The sequence below is a fragment of the Mirounga leonina genome, unplaced genomic scaffold (genome assembly GCF_011800145.1).
Source record: "Mirounga leonina isolate KUSES-001 unplaced genomic scaffold, KU_Mleo_1.0 Mir_153, whole genome shotgun sequence".
NCBI classification, from domain to species: domain Eukaryota; kingdom Metazoa; phylum Chordata; class Mammalia; order Carnivora; family Phocidae; genus Mirounga; species Mirounga leonina.
Genome location: NW_023270387.1, coordinates 20954521 through 20973001, shown reverse-complemented (window position 1 = coordinate 20973001; position 18481 = coordinate 20954521). Strand labels below are relative to the sequence as shown.

The window sequence follows — 18481 nt, the reverse complement described above, 5'->3', positions numbered from 1 at the left end:
GGGCGAGCGTCTTCCACGTCTACATTCTGATTGGTGCTCATTTTCTCTTGGCTTTCTCCCACAGGCGGGAGGAAGCCCGGGATTTGAGGCACGGATCCGGAAGTGCTCGAGCCACCCCTTGCACTGCCGCGTTACCCGGAACCGTATCTGCGTCGCCTTCAGGCGCACGGGTAGGGAAGGAGGGGACTCTCTAAACTTCTTTAACGCTAGTTAGCTGGGTTTTGGCAGGGGCGCCTTAGCGTTCGGTCCACTTGAGTGGACTGCGTCTCCGCCCTTCCCAACTCCGGGCGGCTGCGGTGGTGGGTGGCGTCGGAAGGGAAGGCTCTTGGAGCTCAGCTGGAGCCATCTCCAGCGATCCGCCTTTTCAGAAGGTCCACCTGGGGTCTGACCCACACAGGTTCTGTTTAAAAACACAGACGCGCATTGAGCGCTTTCCGTGGCTCACAAGGCTGTTTGACCCACTGCTGTGTCTCTTGTCCCTCCCGACGTTCCTCTGCACCCGTGCTCCAGCCACACTGACTTCTTGCTAGAACAGCACTCGCGGTTTTCCTCCAGAATGCTCCCGTCTACTCCCTTTCCGTATTTTACTCTTTAAAGAACATTTTTTTTTTTTTTTTGGTATATGTGCCCGTTTTGGGAATCGCTGAGGATGAGACCTGGAAAAGGAAATGCGTAGAGGTCCCCACGACTCAGTATTTCTAGTCACTGTCCTGCAACATAGCTAAACAATTTGTCCTCCGCCGTCTGAGCGTTCTGTATCCCACTTCACACAAATAGGCAGGTGCTGGTTGACAAATTTATATTATTTCTTCAATCCAGGATTCAGTGAGAGGGAGAGGGTAATATTTAATCCTTTTTTTCCAAACACTTTTCCCCTTAGTCTCGGGGCCTTTGCACGACCTCTAAGTCACTTTGGATTTGTTGGGCGGGAAGAAAAAGGAATAAACAAGATGGCACAAAGTAGGTTGTAAGGATTTGAATGACCCTTACGCCTAGATCTCCACTATCAACACTACTTTAGTGCCACACATGCTTTTCTTTCCTCATGAGCAATATCCCTTGTTCTAGTTTGGTCATCTTACAGCTGTATGACTTTTTCTTTGACATAAAATTTCCCCAATCAATCTGTCGTAGAAACAAGAGCACAGTCATTTTTCTTACCTACTGCTTTGATCATTCAACATAACCCCCCAGTTATTTTCTTGTTATCCTTTATGATAAAGTTTGATCTTTGAAAAACTTTAATCAATAACAACCTGAAGGATCTAACTCCTGTCATATTTCAAGTGGTATCTTTTGTTCAACTCAATTCTTGTTTTTTGGTGGATCACTTCATGCTCCAAATTTGCCGAGCTCTGATTTAATAATCTTCATGATTCTGTGCAATCCATTGAACCCAGGTCAAGAAACCTGAACCAAGGCCATCTAAAATAAGAGTATATGGGGAAAAAAATCCTATTCTTGAAAACCAAATTGCATCCTTAAAAACATTAAGGAAACTTCCAGACATAAAAAAAGTTGTATATAAGGAAGCCCCATGAACTCAGTGCCTAGTTCCAATAATTATTAACTCATGATCAATCCTGTTGCTTCTATATCACTATCCACATACCTCCTCTTGTATTATTTTGAAGCAAATATCAGGCATCTGAAATCTATAAATATTACAGTATGATTTCTTTAAAAAAGGACTTTTTAAAAACATAACCACAATACTATTATCACACCTAAAATATCTAAGGTTTTCCTTAATATCATCAAATAGCCAGTGTTTAATTTTCTACCTTCCCCCCCTTTTTTTTCTTTACTTTGCTTGTTTGAACCAAGATCCAATCAAGTACACATGTTGTGATTGGTTGATCAGTCTTTTAAGTTTCTTTCATAAGTTCCTCCTCCACTTTCTTGTGCAGTTTGTTGAAGGAACCATGTTGTTGGTCCTGTGGAGTTTTCCATAATCTGGATTTTGCTGATTAATGCAGTTTAATATGGTTTCCTTACCTTTTGGTTATAGCACAGCTCTCTTTCAGATGCTTTCCCTGCTTAGGTTTAACTGTTTATTAACCCAGCAGCATCTTTATCTTTGCGTTGAAATATTACTTTCAACTGGTTATATTGTCATACTTAAATTAATCCCCCCTTTATGATATGTTTGCTTACCTCACCCCTTTGTTGACATTTTCAAACAGCTTCAACTGTAGCCCTCTCTTATCTGACTCATTATCTCCTGTCTCTGACATTTGCAATTCGTTCTTCTTTTAGTCTTGGAAATAGAACAACACCGGCCTAAGGAAAAGCAAAATGAAAACAGCTCTTTGGATGCTGCTGCCCCCTACCCCCCCACTTGTCCTCGCTCTATTCTCATTGCTGTTGTTCCACCCTCATCGGTATATTCAGACTATACTCTCAGATGTTGCTAATGATCTTCCTAAGGGTCATCTCCAGTATTTTTGCTCGGTTCCCATCCTCTTTTATTTTTTTGAGAGTGTTTGATAATTTATTCAGTAAATATTTATTGAACACTGTTGACCTTAAAAGTAAAACTGTCAGATATTTTGCCAGCAAAAATGTGTTTATTTGGGAATAGCAGGGGATTGCAACTCGGGACATGCAAGGTATCCAAAATGATGGGCAAGTACAGAGAACAAAGGAGAAGAATGTTCTTTTTATAAAGAAAAGGAAGAAGTTGGGAGGGGCTGTTTTAAGCAAAAAGTTTATTGGAATAAACTGGGAATTTGAAGTATTGTGGATTTTCATTGGCTGAGTTGTGATAGTCTCTCATTGGCTAGGCTGTTGCCAGGCTTGTAGGAAAAGCCTCCTTCCTCTTTCTGGGGTAGTCAAGTATAGGCTTCTTGTTGGGAATGCAAGGCACATCTCTTCTTGTTGGGGATCTACAGTTGACAGTGAGTAGTGGTAGGATACGAGACCTTCCCTTTCTGGCCCTTCAGCTCCATTTTAAATGAGGTATCCTTTATTTGGTTTCACGATACCTGTGTTAGATACTGTGCAATGTCTTAGTGATTTGATGATATATAAAAAGGCATGATCCCCCTCCTTTATGAAGCTTCCAGTTGGATTGAAGAAAATGACATCAAACAATCACAAATTATTGTAAAATTACAACTGTGTTCAGTGCTAAGGAGAGGCAAATGGTCTAATAAAAATATTTAATAATGGGGAAATTTAACATAGTGCCACTGAACGAAGAGCTAAAGGATGAGTAGGGGAAATGTGGAGGGGAGATATGGGGGTGAAAGGACATTTCTAGGCAGGGGGAAGAGCATTTGCAAAGGCCTATTGGGGGTGGAAGCTTGGAAGATTCAAGAAATTGAAAAAAGACCGGCAAAGAGACAGGGTAGAGATGAGACTGGAGAGGTAGGCAAGGGCCAGATTATGTAGGTCACGTAGGCCAAGACAAAGACTTCGATCTCTGTCCTAAGAACTATGGAAACTCACTAAAGTGAAGATTGGGATGCGTTATGTGACATACTCAGGTGTGCATTTGAAATTTTATCTTGGCTGCATTGAGGAGAATGCATTTCTCTACCCCAGAAAGAGGAAGGGGCAAGATTATGTGAAGTCCAAATTGGAGGCAGTTGCAGTATTCTAGGCAGTAGATGGTTGTGGCTTAGGCTAGGATGGTAATAGCCAGAGATAGCAAAGAGAGGACAGATAGATTTAATGGATAAAACCCTAAATGATGTGACCATGAATTGGTTGGGGTTGATGTACGAAAGAGGTCATGGATTATTTGTAAGTTTCTAGGTTTTGCAACTGGAATCCATTTTCTGAGATAGGGAATACTGGAAGAAGACCATATTTTGAGAGACAGAGTTAGATTTGGGCATGGTGAATTTGAGATGCCCTTGAGATATTCAGGTGGAGGTAAAATTAGGCAGTTAGAAATCCGAGTGTAGAGGTTAGATGCAAGGTATGGCCTTGTGATATTTGCGTGTGGGTGGATAGTTATTTAAGTAGTGGGTGAGTATGAGATCTCCAGGACAGAATAATTAGAATGAAAAGAGAAGGCACACTACTCTCTTCTTGAAACTCATCCAGTGAACTCTTTGAGACTACCCTGTCCTGGTTCTCCTCTCACCTCTCCTCTTCTGACTGTCAACTGTTGCTGGTTTCCAAAGTATGGTCCTTTTTTTTTTTTTTTAAAGATTTTATTTATTTGACAGAGAGAGACACAGCGAGAGAGGGAACACAAGCAGGGGGAGTGGGAGAGGGAGAAGCAGGCTTCCCGCAGAGCAGGGAGCCCGATGCAGGGCTCAATCCCGGGACCCTGGGATCATGCCCTGAGCCGAAGGCAGATACTTAACGACTGAGCCACCCAGACGCCCCCCAAAGTATGGTCCTTTTTCCCCCCCCTTCAAGAGCTTAATAGTTTTTGTTGTTTTTAAGATTTATTTATTTGAGAGAGAGACAGAGTGGGGGGAGGGGCAGAAAGAGAAGGAGAGAATCTCAAGCAGACTCCCCAGTGAGTGCAGAGCCCAACGTGGGGCTCAGGCTCACAACCATGAGATCATGACCTGAGCTGAAATCAAGAGTTGGACGCTTAACTGGCTGAGCCACCCAGGTGCCTGGAGAGCTTAATAGTTTTATTGCTTCCACTACTCATTTTATGTGAGATAATTTCAAAATCTTTATTTCCAACTCTTACCTCTTCCTGGTTTCTAAAATGTATCTTAGCTGTGTACTAAGATTTCTACATGAGTATCTTTGTCTTCCCAAATACAGCATATCTAAAATACTATTCATCGTTTCCCTCTGGATTCACCCGTATGATATCCATATTCCTTTCAGTGGTATCATCATTTCCCCAGGCTTTCAACACTTAAGAAATTATCATTTTTTACGCTTTCTCATCCCCATATATCTTAGAGTTATTAAGTTCTGCCATTTATTTCCTTATAAAGCTTCATCTCTCTCACTTCCATTTCCTTTTTACTACTAATCACTAATTCAGCCCTAATTATTTCATTTTTAGATTCCTTCAGTAACACATTTAATGATATGGAAGGATATGGCATAATAGTTAAGAGTGTAGGCTCTGAGGTCATATTATCTGGGCTCAAATTCTGACTCTTCCACTGCCTAGTTTTGTGACTTGGTCAAGTTATATAGCCTCTCTTTGATTCAGTTTTCTCACTTTTAAAATGGAGATGATAATCTGACTTCCTTCATATGGTTGTTGTGAAAATTAAATGGGAAAATGCATGTTAGCATAGTGTCTACCAAATAATAACTGGCTGCATTATAGATAGTATATAGTATAGTTGACCCTTGAACAACACAGATTTAGACTGTGCAGGCCAACTGATAATGTAGGGTTTTTTTTTTAATCTAAATATAGTACTGTAAATATGTTTTCCTTATGATTTTCTTAATATCTTCTTTAGCTTACCTTATTTTAAGACTACAATATATAATACATATGACATTCAAAACATGTGCTAGTCAATGGTTTATGTTATCAGTAAGGCTTCTGGTCAACAGTAGGCTATTACTATTTAAGGTTTTGGGGAATCAAAAGTTACATGCAGATTTTCGATTGTGTGGGAAGTTGGTGCCTCTAACCCCTTTGTTGTTGCAGGGTCAATTGCATGTGGTTTGAAAATATGTTCTTCTGCTCTGTAGCTTGTCTTTCACCCCCTTAATAGGGTCTTTCACCGAGCATACGTTTACATTTTGATTAAGTCCATTTTATCAACTTTCCCTTTTATGGATCATACATTTAGTGTCAAGTCTAAAAAATCTTTTCCTAGCCCTAGAGCCCAAATATTTTTTTTTAAGTTTTGTAGTTTTACCTTTTATATTTAAATCTCTGATCCATTCTGAGTTAATTTTTGTATAAAGTGTAAGACTTAGGTTGAATTTCATTTTTCCTATGAATGTTCAATTATTCCAGTATCATTTGTTGAAAAGGTTTCCTTCATTGAATTGCTTTGGCCCTTTTGTCAAAAATCAGTTGGGCATAATGATGTTAGTCTCTTTCTGGCGTCTCTGTTCTGTTTTATTGATCTATGTGTCTGTCCCTCCACCAGTATCTTACAGTTTTCATTCCTATAACTATGTGATAAGTCTTGAAATCAGGTTCCTCCTGCCTTATTATTTTTTTAAATTGTTCTAGTTGGCTTTTCTACTTTGTTTGCCTTTTTATATAAATCTTATAATAATCTAGTCTATAACTACAAGAAATCTTTCTGAGATTTTGATAGGAAATGTGCTAAATCTGTATATCAATTTGGGATGAATTGAAATCTTTACTATTTTGAATCTTTGAATCTATGAATATGGTATGTTTTCAGTTTATTTACATCTTCTTTGATTTCTTTCATCAGTATTTTGTTTTCAGCAAATAATTCTTGAATGTGTTTTGTTAGATTTACAACTTAGTATTTCATTTTTTTAATTTAATGATACATGGTATTATGTTTTAAGTTTTGATATTCACATATTCATTGTTAGTGTACAGAAATACAACAGACTTTTATGTATTTATCCTGTATCTGCAGCCTTGCTAAATTTACTTATTAGTTCTTATTTATTTATTTAGGTAGATTTTTGGGGAATTTCTACATGGACAATCATATTATCTGCCAATAGGGACAGTTTTCTTTCTTATTTTCCAATCTGTAGTCCATTTACTTCCTTTTCTTGGGAATTGCACTGTGTAGAACTTCCAGAATTCTATTGATAAGAGTAGTGAAAGCGAATATCCTTGCCTTGTTCCCAATCTTAAGGTGAGAGCATTCAGTTTTTCACGATTAAGCATAATATTATGTGTAGGGTTTTTTTTTTTTTTTTTTTTTTGTGGATACTCTCTTTTTTTTTTTAAGATTTTATTTATTTATTTATTTATTTATTTATTTATTTATTTATTTATTTATTTATTTATATGCCAGAGAGAGAGAGTGCGAGTGCATGCACAAGCAGGGGGAGTGGGAGAGGGAGAGGGAGAAGCAGGCTCCCCACTGAGTAGGGAGCCCGATGCGGGGCTGGATCCCAGGACTCTGGGATCATGACCTGAGCCGAAGGCAGACGCTTAACAGACACCTGGACTACTCTTTATTAAGGTGAAGGAGGTCCCCTCTAGTTTTATTTTTCTGGGAGTTTATTTTTTTTAATCATGAATGGGTTTTGAATTTTATTAAATGCTTTTTCTGAATTGATTGGTATTATCACATGATTTTTTTCTTCTTTAACCTGTTACTATGGTAGATTACATTGATTGGTTTTTGAATGTTGAACCAGTCTTGCTTCCCAGAATAAACCCCACTTGGTCATGGTGCATAATTCTTTTTATATATTACTGGATTCTATTTGCTAATATCTGTTAGAGTTTTTTTGTACTTCTGTGCATGTGAGATAGTGGTCAATAATTTTATTTTATTACATTTTTCAGGGAAGTATAGTTAGCACACAATGTAACATTAGTTTCAGGTGTACAACATATGATTTGACAAGTCTGTCATGGTTTTCTTTTCTGTACTATTTTAGTCTTTTTTTTTAAGATTTTATTTATTTATTTGATACACAGAGAGAGACAATGAGAGCAGGAACACAAGCAGGGGAAGTGGGAGAGGGAGAAGCAGGCTTCCCTCTGAGCAGGGAACCCGATGTGGGACTCGATCCCAGGATCTTGGGACCATGACCTGAGCCGAAGGCAGACGCCCAATGACTGAACCACCTAGGCGCCCTTGTCTGGTTTTAATATCAGTGTAATACTGACCTCATAGAATAATATGCGAAGGACTCCCTCTTTAATTTTTTGGAACAGTTTCTGAAAGATTGGTGGTAAGGCTTGTTTAAATGTTTGACAGGATTTACCAGTGAAGTCATCTGCGCTGTGGATTTCCTTTGTGGAAAGCTTTTTGATTACTAATTTAATTTTTTAAATAGTTATAGAACTATAATTTATAGAACTATAAGTTACAGAATTATAAAATAATTTCATATTGGGTGAGTTGAAGTAGTCTTTAATTTTTGAGAAACTGGTCCATTTTGTCTAAGTTGTCAAATTTATTTGTATAGAGTAGTTCATAGTATTACCTTATTTATATCAGCAAGGTCTGCGGTGTTATCTCATGCTTCGTTCCTGATACTGGAAATAGCGCCGCCTGGCTGGCTCAGTCAGTAAAGCATGTGACTCTTGATCTGATACTGGAAATGTATTTCTTCTCTACTTTTTCGGTCTTACTAGAGGTTTCTAAATTTTATAGACCTTAATCAGCTCTTTTTTTTTTTTTTCAGTTGTTTAATTTTCATTGATTTCTTCTCTTATTATTTCCTTCCTTCTGCTTAGGGTTTAATTTGCTCTTGTTTTCCTGGTTTCTTCAGATGGGAGCTTAGAGTATTAATATATAACTTTTCTTCTTTTCAGATGTATGTGTTTAGTGTTATAAAAGGATCACTGCATTAGCTCCTTTCTACAGATTCTGACATATTTTAGTTTTCATTCAATTCAATGCATTTAAAAATTTTTCCTTTGAAACTTCCTCTTTGATCCATGGATTATTTACTTATTTATGTGATCTATGGATTATTAAGAATTGTTTAGTTTTCAAATGTTTGTAGATTTTCTTATCTTTTTGTTATGAGTTTCTGGTTTGATTCCATTGTTGTTGCAGGATGCACTTTGTGTGAGCTCAAGTCTTTTAAATTGTTTAGATTTGTTTGTGGCATACCTTAGTATATGTTCTCTGTGCACCTGAGTTCTTATTGGTTCAAGGGTTCTGTAAATGTCAGTTAGGTTCTTTTGGCTGATTGTGGTGTTGCTAAATTTTTGTCTAGTTTTATCAATTTTTGAGAAACAGAAGTTGAAGTCTCCAGCTATAATTGTGGATTTGTCTATTCCTTCAGTTCTGTTAGTTTTTGCTTTACATATTTTGTCATTCTGTTGTTTGATGTATGCTTATTGGGAATTGCTCTGCCTTCTTGATGGATTGGCCCTTTTATAGAATGTTCCTCTCTGTCTCTGGTAATTTTCTTTGCCCCAAAGTCTACTTTATCTACTGTTAAGAACTACTGCTGTCTTTTGATTATTTGTATGCTATGTCTTTTTCATCCTTTTACTGTCAATATTATATTTAGAGTGAGTTTCTTATAGATAACATAGAGTTGCATCATGTTTGTTAATCCACTCTGCCATTCTGTGTCTTAATTGATGTATTTAGAACATTTACATTTAAGATAATTATTGTTATCTTAGGCTTTAAGTCAGCCATTTAACTTATTTTGTTTTTGTTTTCTATTTTTTCTGGTTTTCATTTGTCTTTTAGTTTTTCCTGCCTTCATGTAGATTACATGAACAATTTTTAGAAATCCATTTTGATTTATCTGTTTGCATTCTCTCTTTTTTCTTGAGTCTAATTGAAAGTTTGTCTATTTTGCTTCTTTAAAAAAAAAACAACCCAGCTCTTCATTGATCTTTTTTATTGCCTATTAAGTCTCTATTTCACTTACTTCCACTCTGATCTTTGCTGTTTCCTTCCTTTTATTAATTTTGAGCTTCATTTGTTCTTTTTCTAGTTTCTTGAGGTGTAAAGTTAGGTTGTATATTTAAGATTGTTCTTGTTTCTTTCATTCATCTCTGTAAACTTCCTTCTTAGAACTGCTTTTGCATCCCCTAAGTTTTGGTGTGTTGTATTTCCATTCTTATTTGTTTCAAGGTATTTTTTGATTTCTGTTTTGATTTCTTCTTTGACTCGTTGGCTGTTCAGTAGCATGTTGTTTAATTTCTATATATTTGTAAATTTTCCAGTATTCTTTTTGTAATTGATTTCTAGTTTCATACCATTGTAGTTGGGCAAGCAAGATGCTTGATATGATTTCAGTCTCCTTCAATTTATTAAGACTTGTTTTGTGTCCTAACTTATGATCTGTCTTGGAGAATGTTCCATGTGTGCTTAAGAAAGATGTGGCTTTTGGATGGAATGTTCTGTATACGTCTCTTAAATTCATCTGGTCTAATCTGTCATTTGAGGCCAATGTATACTTACTGATTTTCTGTCTGGATGATCTATCCTTTGGTGAAAGCAGAGTATTAAAGTCCCCTACTTTATTTATTTTTTATTTTTATTAAAGTCTCCTACTTTATTATTTATTATTGTATTGCTGTCTGTTTCTCCCTTTAGGTCTGTAAATGTTTGCTTTATGTATTTAGATGCTCCTATGTTGAGTGCATAAATATTTACAAATGTTATATCTTCTTGTTGGATTGAGCCTTTTACCATTATGTAATGACCTTCTTTGTCTTTTATTACAGTCTGTCTTTTTTTTTTTAAGATTTTATTTATCAGAGAGAATGAGAGTGCACCTATAAGCAGGGGGAGTAGCAGGCAGAGGGAGAAGCAGGCTCCCTGCTGAGTAGGGAGCCTGATGAGGGGCTCGATCCCAGGACCCTGGGATCATGACCTGAGCCAAAGGCAGATGCTTAACCAACTGAGCCACCCAGGTGTCCCTATAGTCTGTCTTAAAATCTGTTTTGTCTGATATGTTTAGTTACCCAAACTTTCTTTTCATTTTGTTTGCATGGGATAGCTTTTTCCATCCCTTTATTTTTAGTCTGTGTGTGTTCTTATACCTGAAGTGAGTTTTTATGGGCAGCATATAGGGTTTTTTTTTTTAATCTATTCAATCAATCTGTGTCTTTTGATTAGAGAATTAAGTCCATTCACATTTAAAGTAATTATTGACACTTATGTACTGATTTCCATTTTTTAATTGTTTTCTGACTATTTTGTAATCCTTTTGTTCCTTTCTTCCTCTTTTGCTTTCTTCCTTTGTAATTTGATGATTTTCTGTACTGGCATGCTGTTTCCTTTATCTTTATCTTTTGTGTATCTACTATATGTTTTTACTTTGTGGTTACTGTTACTATGAGGCTTACATAAAACAACTTATATTTATAGCAGTCTATTTTAAGTTGATAACTTAAGTTTGAATGTATTCTAAAGCTCTACATTTTTACTCTCCACCCCCACATTCTATGTTTTTGATCTCACATTTTATTTCTTTTGATCTTGTGTACCCATTAACAAAGTGTTGTAGTTACAGGTTTTTTTATTATTACTTTTGTCTTTTAAACTTCATACTAGCTTTATAAGGGATTGACCCAACACCCTGACAACATTAGATTATTCTGAAATTTACTATATATTTACTTTTACCAGTGAGATTTTCACATGTTTTCCCGTTACTAATTAGTGCCCTTTTGTTTCAGCTTAAAGAAGTCCCTCTAACATTTCTTGCAAGGCTGGTCTAGTGGTGATAAACTCCTTTAGCATTTGCTTGTTTGGAAGACTCTATCTCTCCTTCAACTTTAAAAGATAATTTTGCTGGGTAGGGTGTTCTTGGATGGCAGGTTTTTGCTTTCAGCATTTTAAATATATTGTGCCACTTTCTTTTGGCCTGTGTAGTTTCTGCTAATAACTCTGCTGATAGTCTTATGAGGGTTCTGCTTTACATAACAAGTTGTTTTTTCTCACTGCTTTTAAGATTCTCTCCTTGTTTTTAATTTTGACACTTTAATTATGTGTCTTGGTGGGGTCTCTTTGTTCATCTTACTTGGAACACTCTGGGTTTCCTGGATCTGGGTGTCTGTTTCCTTGCTGAGGTTAGGGAAGTTTTCAGCCATAATTTCTTTAAATAAGTTTTCTGCCCCTTTCTCATTCTCTTCTTTGGGGATCCTATAATGTGAATGTTGGCCTGCTTGATGTTTTCCCGTAAGTCTCTTAACCTATCTTTACTTGTTTTCATTCGTTTTGTTTGTTTTGATGCTCTTAGTGGGTATGTTCCACTGATACTTTCTAATGCTTCATCTAGTGTGCTCTTGAACCCCCTGGTGTATTTTTCAGTGCATTATTGTATTCTTCAGCTCTATGACTTCTGTTTGGTACTTATAGTTTATATCTCTTTGTTAACATTCTCACTTTGTTCATTTATTCTTCTGTCAAACCTAGTGAAAATCTTTATGACCATTATTTTGAACTCTTTATCAGGTAAATCACTTATCTCCATTTCCTTAAAATCTTTTCCTGGGGCGCCTGGGTGGCTCAGTTGGTTAAGCGACTGCCTTCGGCTCAGGTCATGATCCTGGAGCCCCGGGATCGAGTCCCGCATCGGGCTCCCTGCTCGGCAGGGAGTCTGCTTCTCCCTCTGACTCTCCTCCCTCTCATGCTCTCTGTCTCTCTCTCATTGTCTCTCTCACAAATAAATAAAATCTTAAAAAAAAAAAAATCTTTTTCTGATGTTTTTATCTTTGGTCACTGTCTCTGTGCTGTGCCCTGAGATTGGTAGCTGCCAAGAATTGTCTCTCCATTTGTTACAGTCTCATGGGACCATGAACACAAGTTCCGCTGGCCACCAGGGCCAGGCAACCACGTGCGTTCCCAGAGTGGGGATACCAGTCAAGAGGACTAACTCCCCTCCAGGAGATACTGATGATCTGGAGTAGTACCGCAGAGGGAGAATAGGAAGAAAATGCCTTCCCTCCGGGGTCTCTGGAGAGGATTAGAGTCGGCCCTTAGATGTGTGTTTAATTAGAAGCCTGCTCCTCAGGCCACAGCTATGAACAGAGGCTAATAGGTCTTGTCACAGAAAGACGGGGCACGTCAGTCTGTTGCCTCTCGGCTGTGCGGTGGGGAAGTAGTAGCCAGTTAAGAAATCTTTCTCCATCAGCTACAATCCTGTGGGACCCACGAGTGTAAGTCTCTGGTTACCAGTCAATCTGGAGATGTCCCCTAGGCAGCAGGTACAAATATCAGAGCACCAGAGGAGAGTATAAGTTCCTCTCCAGGAGATACCAGTGGCCTAGAGCAAGGCAGAGGATAAGCACAAAGAGGGTGCCTATAGGTCTCTGTCTTGGAGAGTGTTTCAGTAGGTCCCTAGCTGAATGGTAAATCAGAAGCTTTCCCCTCAGGCAGATGCTTTAAGATAAGCAAGTAAGTCTCTCTCACTGAAAGTCTGGATACTTTTCAGTTGGCTGCCTTTGCACTGGGCTCTAGAGTGGGTGAGTCCGCACGAGCCCTTTAAGAAGTGTTTCTCAGTTTGAAATAGTCCTGTGGGTCTCATGGATGCAAGCCTCACTGGCTTTGCAAACTAGATGTTTTGGGGACTGTCTTTCAATGCAGGTCTTTAAAGTTGGGGTACCAGGTGTGTGGTTCAAGCCCTTCATTCCTCAAGGAGAAACTTAGGTTTGTGAGTGCCCTCCTGATTATAGATCGCTGTGTGGGGGGTGAGGAGGGGACCATTTATGACATGTCTCAGCTTCTCCTACCCCTTCATATTTTTTTTTCTCATTCACTCAATGTGTAGGAGCTGCTCAGCTAGTTTTGGAGTTTATTTCATAGGTAGTTTGGGTTTTTCCATAGGTAGTTGTAGATTTGGTGTATCTGTGGGAAGAGGTTAAGTGCAGGATCCTACTACATCACCCGCTTGAACTGAAACCTCCATTTGGATTTATCTGTAATGTTTTTGAGTGACTCTCTTTGTATAGCTCCTTTGGCAGTTGCTCTAGGTATTCCATATGCATAACTTACCACTGTCTATAGGTGTTGTCATTTTACCAGTCGGAATGACGTATAGGATCCCTACTTCCTTTTATGCCCCTTTATAATATAATCCCTCATTTATAATGTAATTGTCTTAAATATTTCCTTTTCATACATTAGACAATATCATAATTTTTGCTTTCTCTGTCAAATGGAATTTTGAAAATTCAAACGGGAAGGAAAGTGTGTTATATTTATCCGTATATTCTCTTACTATGTTTTTTCTTTCTTCTTGACTTTCCAGGAACAGCATTTCCTACGAACTTCCTTTAGCCATTCTTTTAGGGTAAGTCTCCTGGCAACACGTTCTCTTCATCTGAGAATGTCTTGTTTCTCCCTTTCATTCCTGAAGTGTATTTTTGCTGAATATAGAATTGTTCTTTTCTTTCAGTACTTGGAAAATGTACTTCTTTCCAGCTACCATAGTTTCCGATGAGAAATCTCACATTTGAATTGTTCTGCCCTGTAGATAAGATGTCATTTCTTTCTCACTGCTTTCAAGATTTTTTTTTCTTTATCTTTAGTTTTCAAAAGGTCAGCTCTGGTGTCTTGGTGTGGATTTCTTTTCACTCTGGCTTGTGGGAACATGCACGGTGCGTTTGTGTGGTGCTTTCCCTTGCTTTGTGTAGCTTCCTCACACGTGCCAGTCAGTACTTAGTTGAATACTTGAGCAGGATCCTCTCTGGATCTCAGAGTTCTCTGTGTTCTCTCTCCCCCAGTTCCCTCCTCTGTGAGCGCTAGCCTCCTTGGTTTTCTCAGACTGTCAGTTTCGTCTCTTCAATTCAGGCACACTTCTATAGCCTGTGAACCCTACAGGTATAAGCTGGGGCAATCATAGAGCTCACCTCATTTATTTTCCATGCCTCAGGAATCACTGATCTACACTGCCTCACATCTAATGCCTTGAGAACCATATATTGTAACGTATTCATTTTTTAACTTGCTTTAAGTAGGAGGGTAAATCTAGCCCCTGTTAAACCATCTTGACCAAAATCGGAAGAACTGTGTAAATACAATTTAAAAGGACTAAATGTCAGCAGGTGGGTCAGATAACATCCAGTTCGTTCTGGGCAGCTCAGGTCTCATGGTAACTTGGTGTTCCATGGTCAAGTGTTTAGTTTCTACTGAGGCCTAGTAGCAGGCCAAGAGCTGTTCTCAAAAGAAGGACAGTTATCTGCAGAGAATGGCCAGGCCTTGCTCCAAAGTTCTATAAGGCCTGTGCTGCAGTTGACCTGTAGGTGCCTGCCAGGGTCTCCAAACAGCATCCCTGTCTGCCACTGCCTCTTTATGTTCCACTGGATGTGCTGATCGGATGGCCCCGGGGCAGAGCAGCTTGCCGAGCAGCCTGGAACTATTGCAGGGCCCTTCTTTTGTTCAGGGCCCCACTCAAAACTAGCAGCTTTTCAGGTCACTCAGCGAATGGGCAAGATTAGTACACCCAAATGGGGAATATGTTGCCTCCAAAATCCAAGACACCCACAAGCCACTGTACGTAGTTTTGTGTTACAGGAGGGGCCTGATAAACAATGAACTTATCCTTCACCTTAGAAGGGATATCTCAACATGTCTTATGTCACTGAAGCCCTAGAAATTTCAGTGAGGTAGAAGGCTCCTGAATTTTTATTGGACTTACTCCTTCTGACATGCAAATGTTTTACCAATATGTCTGGAGTACTTGCTGCTTCTTGCTCTCTAGGTCCAATTAGCATTATGTCGTCACTGTAATAGGGCCAGTGTAATATATTCTGGAAGGGAAAGGCAATGAAGATCCCCTATGAACTAAATTGACATAGGGCTGGAGAGTTGTTTTACCCCTGAGGTAGGACAGTAAAGATGTATTTCTGGCCTTGCCAGTTGAAATCAAACTGCTTCTGGTGGGCGTATGGACAGGTATGGAGAAAAAAAACATTTGTCGGATCAATAGCTGCACCCCAGGTACCAGGGGATGTGTTAATTTGCTCAGGCAATCAAACTGCATCTGGTACAGCAGCTGCAGTTGGAGTCACCACCTGACTAAACTTGTAATAAACCACTGCCATCATCCAAGTCCATCTGTCATCTGCACAGGCCAATTAGGAGTGTTGAATGGGGATGTGGTGGGAATCAGTGCTTCTGCATCCTTCACATCCTTGATGTTGGCACTAATCTCTGTAATCCCTCCTGAGAATTACTTTTTCTTTACTGTTTTCCTAGGTAAAGGCATTTTTAATGGCTTCTATTTGACCTTTCCTGCCATAATAGCTCTCACTCCATAGTCAGGGAACCAATGAAGGGATTCTGCCAGCTAAGTATGTCTAGTCCCAAGTACGCATTTTGAAATTGGAAAAGTAAACACAGGAAGATTCAGGGACCCACTGGACCCACTGTGAAATGGACCTGAGCTGAAACTCCATTGATCACCTGGCCTTCCTAAGTGCCTACTCCGACTGGTGGGCCACAGTGATGTTTTGGGTCTCTTGGAATTTGTGTCAATTCAGAGCCAGTTTCTAGTGGTTCCTGAAAGATTTGAATATTTCCTTTTTTAAAAAATATTTTATTTATTTATTTGACAGAGAGAGACAGCGAGAGAGGGAACGCAAGCAGGGGGAGTGGGAGAGGGAGAAGCAGGCTTCCTGCGGAGCAGGGAGCCCGATGCGGGGTTCGATCTCAGGACCTTGGGATCATGACCTGAGCCGAAGGCAGATGCTTAACCGACTGAGCCACCCAGGCACCCCTGAATATTTCCTTTTTCCCAGTGCACAGTTCCCCTGGTAAACGGCCATAGGTCCCTTTGGGCAAGGCTGGGAGGAATATTAAGCAAAATAAGTCAGAGAAAGACACGTACCATATGATTTCACTCGTGTGTGGAACTTAAGAAACAAAACAAACGTGCAAAGGAAAAGAAGAGTAACAAACCAAGAAACAGACTCTTAACTAGAAAACCAATTGATGGTTACCAGAGGGGAGCTGGGTGGGGGGATGGGTAAAATAAGTGATATGGGGGATTATAGAGTACACTTATGATGAAAAAATGCAATGCAATGCAGTGCAAAATAAAATATAAAAAATTAAAAAAGAAAGCTAAGCTTAAGCCTAGGATATCAGTTCTAAGCCTTATATATTCTCAGATTAACAGTGAGAAATTATCAGAGCTCTTCAGAAATCTAAATTTCCATAATGACATTTTACTGTGAAAACCATTAGCCATCACTTTCCTCCGTGCTGTGTGCACTGCCCTCTCTCCTCTGCGTAGGTAACACCATTTCTCAAACTTCAGTAACTACACAGAGCATTTTTCTTTCTCTCAGATATGTGGTCAGAAATGGAACAAGGTTAATATCTGCTACTCTTCGTAAGACCAGATACTCATCCCAGGGCTGTTAAGTGGTTGCCATCAGCTGCTTTGGAACATAGGCAGTGGGAGGGCAGAGGAAGAGGGAGAAGAAGCTGGCTCCCTGCTCAGTGGATCCTATCTTTTTCAAGCAACACAGTCTCTGGTGATCGATTGCTAACCCACAGCTGCAAAAAAGACCTGGATGAAATCCTGAAACTGCTATTTTTTGAACCACACTTTAAGACTGGATAGTCTTAATATTCTCTTTGAAAGAAGGGAGACAGCAAGATGGATCATTATTCTCACCTCATAAGTCAGAAAGGTAGAAGTGGGAGCTGCTCTTGGAGTTATATAAACATTTGTAACTCAGTGGTTATCAGACCATCCAAACTTTCTTACACAACCAAAAGCTTCCAGAGCAGCTGCCTTAAATGTATAGAACTTGGCTGTCCAGAGAGTAACAGTTTTGATTCTTAAATGGTCTCTCTGTGCCCTAGGGCAGAACATGTTGTTTGTAATAACAGGAACAATTTGTGGTCCAGAAGTCCTCCCCTTTGGCAGCCAGGTAAGCAGAGAAGAAACTATCATTAATATCACCCTTGCTGCACCCAGATTTCAGTGGGAAGAGGCATATTATTAATTAGAGAGAAAAGCCCCTGTCAAGAAAGAAAGGCCAGGCAGTCCAGGCAGGGATACAAAACAGAGGTTGCTGTAGTGTCACTCGGTGAGTCCCCAGAAGGTAAGCAGCATGCAGCGTACCCTTAGAGGTGCCAGAAGCTCAGCATTTAGGAATTGTGCCCCTCTGATCAGTCTTTCTCTGACTTGGATGCTCTCATGCAGTCACTCATTGTGGGAAGAGTTGAAGAGCTGAATTTTGTCTCTCCCCAAATAGGGAGATTTGAGAGACCCAGGGTCAGGCCTTTGGGAAAGCAAATGGGGAGTGGTGGAATTGACTCAGCATTCAAAATCCCGAAGCTATGTCTGACTCTGGGCTTGTTCTGGGAATAGAGTCCTTTCTAACCATCCCAAACTAGCCTCTTTATGCCTTCTAGAAGAAACTACTGGTGCCTAGGAGTTTGGCATCTAGAAAGGCATTTGGAAATTCCCAAAAAATCACAAAGGAAGGGAGATTTGGAGATGGGGGAAGAGATACAAGGAGAACATCCCCAGAACAATTCAGTTGAGCTCCTTTTAGGGATTTACACAATCCTTTGGATATTTCTTCAGTTTAGGGTCCTGCTGGCTTGTAGAACTCTAGATCTCACCTTGTTAGGATCACTCAGAACTCTGTTGATCACTTATCTGAGAGAAACCAGTCTGTTCTGAACGTGAGTCCCTGACTTCAAAGGCCATTCTAGAAGAAACTGTTCTTGATCTTAGGGCTTACTCCCAGACGAGACAAATACAAGCCTCCGAGACACTTAAACTTTAGCAGGCCAGTCCCACACTAGCGCCCGCCAGGTTTGTCTCCCTGTGTGGCAGAGCTGCCGCTGCAGGCCCTGGGCCATGGCCCTCTTTGGACAGCTGATCTCTGAGGGTAGTCTGCTGGCTGAGTCAACTGCCACATACTCAGGCTATGGGAGTGTGTGTGGCTCCCGAGATTCTCGCACAC

At 39.6% G+C, this 18481-nt stretch overlaps 1 protein-coding gene across 1 annotated transcript in view; it reads left to right on the top strand.

The window, feature by feature from the left end:
* Window positions 1–96: 96 nt before the first annotated feature.
* The window catches only part of PATE2 (prostate and testis expressed 2), a 68843-nt gene continuing 50458 nt past the window's right edge, over window positions 97–18481 (top strand). Inside the window, exons 1-2 of the mRNA XM_035009250.1 lie at window positions 97–170; window positions 13801–13842. The gene's annotated coding sequence lies outside the window, so the exon portion shown is untranslated. The remainder of the gene's footprint in view (window positions 171–13800; window positions 13843–18481) is intronic.